The 3040-nt window shown below is 36.5% G+C and overlaps 1 pseudogene; it reads left to right on the top strand.

The window, feature by feature from the left end:
* Window positions 1–1828: 1828 nt before the first annotated feature.
* On the top strand, window positions 1829–2174 carry LOC120227659 (annotated as a pseudogene).
* The last annotated feature ends 866 nt before the right edge of the window (window positions 2175–3040 follow it).

Below are 3040 nucleotides of genomic sequence, written 5' to 3'. Positions count from 1 at the left end.
TGTATGGAACCATAAAGACCCCGAATAGTCAAAGCAATCCTGAAAAAGAACACCAAAGCTGGAGGCATCACAATTCCAGACTTCAAGCTGTATTACAAAGCTGTATTCATCAAGACAGTATGGTATTGGCACAAGAACAGACACATAGATCAATGGAACAGAATAAAGAACCTAGAAAGGACCCACAAACATATGGCAAACTAATCTTTGACAAAGGAGGAAAGCATCTCTAATGGAAAAAAGTCTCTTCAGCAAATGGTGTTGGGAAAACTGGACAGTGACATGCAGAAGAATGAACCTGGACCCCTTTCTTACACCATACACAATAAACTCAAATGGATGAAAGGCACATAAATGTAAGACAGTAAACCATCAAAATCCTAGAGAAGAAAACAGGCAACAACCTCTTTGACCTCAGCCACAGAAACTTCTTACTTGATATGTTTTCAGAGGCAAAGGAAACAAAAGCAAAAATGAACTACTAGGACTTCATCAAAATTAAAAGCTTCTGCACAGCGAAGGAAATAATAAGCAGAACAAAAGGCAACCGATGGAATGGGAGAAGATATCTGTAAATGACGTATCACATAAAGGTTTACTATCCAAAATCTATAAAGAACTTATCAAACTTAACACCCCCCCCAAAAAAAAATCCAGTGAAGAAATGGGTAGAAGACATGAACAGACACTTTTACAAAGAAGACATCCAGATGGCTAACAGACACTTGAAAAAATGCTCAACATCACTCATCAGAGAAACAGAAATCAAAAACAAGGAGATATCACCTCACACTGTCAGAATGGCTACAGTAACAACCCAGGCAACAACAAATGTTGGTAAGGATGCAGAGTAAGAGGAATCCTTCTGCACTGATGGTGGGAATGCAAACTGGTGAGGCCACTCTGGAAAACAGTATGGAGGTTCTTCAAAAAATTAAAAATAGAACTAACGAATGACCCAGTACCTGCACTACTAGGTACTTATCTAAAGGATACAGGAGTGCTGATTTAAAGAGGCACATTCACCCCAATGTTTACAGCAGCACTATCAACAATAGCCAAAGTATGGAAAGAGCCCAAATGTTCATTAACTGATGAATGGATAAAGAAGATGTGGAATACAATGGAATATTACTCAGCAATAAAAAATAATGAAATCCTGCCATCTGCAACATTGTGGATGAAACTAGAGTGTATTATGCTAAACGAAGTAAGTCAGTCAGAGAAAGACAAATATCATATGATTTCACTCATTTGTGGAATTTAGATACAAAGTGTGAACATAAAGGAAGGGAAGCATAAGGAAGATAAAAATGGAGAGGGAGACAAACCATAAAAGACTCATAAAATACAGAGAATAAACTCAGGGTTGCTGGTGGGTGTTGGGTGGGGGAAAAGGCTAAAGGGGTGAAGGGCATTAAGGAGGATAATTGTTGAGATGAACACGGTGTTATAATAAGTGATGAATCATTAAATTCTATTCCTGAAATTACTATTATACTATATGTTAACTAACTTGGATTTAAATTTTTAAAAAACGAATACTAAGATGTAATATGATGTCCTTTTTCAGATCCATCACAAATTGAAGTTAAAAATCGGGGGCCTGTGTGTGGTTCATTTAGTTGAACATGTGACTCTTGAACTCAGCTCAGGTCTTAACCTCAAGGCTATTAGTTCAGGCCCTGAGTTGGGCTCTGCACTTGGCATGGAGCCTACCATGCTGTTTTACCAAACCAAACCAAACCAAACCAAACAAAAATGTGCACAATAAAAATGATTCAGTCCTTTATTCTTCTTCCAGGGATGGCATCTTGAGGCATTCAAAATGGTCCAGCATTTGACATACCATTGTAGGCTGTCCTACCCTATAGCCTCTAACAAAACTAGGCTGTCCTTAACCCCCTGGCAGTAGAATCATTTACCTTTACACCAGGAAGAATGGGAAAGCACCAAAATCCACATGTGGCATGTGCCCAGGCTGACTTCGAGGAGTTCGTGCTGTAAGACCTACAGTTCTTATGAGAATGTCTAAAACAAAAAAACACATCAGCAGGGCCTATGGTGGTTCCATGTGTGCTAAGTGTGTTCATAACTGTTTCAAGTATGCTTTCCTTATTGATGAGCACAAAATGGTTGTGAAAGTGTTGAAGACACAAACACAGAGTCAGGAAGTTAAATTAAAAAATGAAGCTTTTTGAGTTAAAAAAAATCAAAACAACAAAAATGATTCATTTTTTAAACACCAAGCAAATATATTAATTCCTATTTCCTTCAGAAACTCAAATAAATAATTGGAAAAGATACTTTTTTAACACCCTGTTTTTGTATCAAAATCTAGACCCCCCCCCCGGCAAAATATTCTTCTTGAAGGTTATCAGTTAATTATCTCCAAGGTACAACCAAATTTCCATTTTAGATCAGAAATTCAGTAATCCCCATTTCCTATCCAACAGACAGCAAAATGTCTTACATCTCCAAATACATAAGGTACGAAAATATGGGAGTGTACATAAAATGTAGAAATGCCACATGTTCAGTGGAATCACTGTCATTTGCCTTGAGAGCCCAAAAGTTTGTATGTTACAAGCTATCTCTTAAAAGAGTATTTCATAAATCAAAAACAAAGAGAACAGAGATATTTTCCATTTCATTGTTTTCTAACAACCCATGGTTTTTAGCTATGACAGTAAGAATTAAGAAGAATGTGTTATTGACATAATTAGGGAAAATTATTCATTATTCCTATATTAAGTAACAAAGACATTGCTAACCATTAAGCATAGCAACCTCTTATTTAACCAAAAAGGTGACTGATAGGGATAACTAATTAAGGCCCAAATCAGTAACTAGACCTGAAATGTAATTTCATTCTAAATTATCAAACTACCGTTTATTGTAACAGATAATTTAATGTTCAGTAAATTCAGATGCTTCATTGAAAATATGTTTAGACAATTCTAGGGGTAGAGCACCAACAGAAATCTGGTATTAAATTGGCAAGGCTGTAATGAGTCCATCTTTGCCCTGTTTTTTGACC

The sequence above is a fragment of the Hyaena hyaena genome, unplaced genomic scaffold (assembly GCF_003009895.1).
Source record: "Hyaena hyaena isolate Hyena2069 unplaced genomic scaffold, ASM300989v1 scaffold_2694, whole genome shotgun sequence".
Lineage (NCBI taxonomy): Eukaryota > Metazoa > Chordata > Mammalia > Carnivora > Hyaenidae > Hyaena > Hyaena hyaena.
Note: the sequence above shows the minus strand (reverse complement) of the source record. Positions and strands in the feature narration are given on the sequence as shown.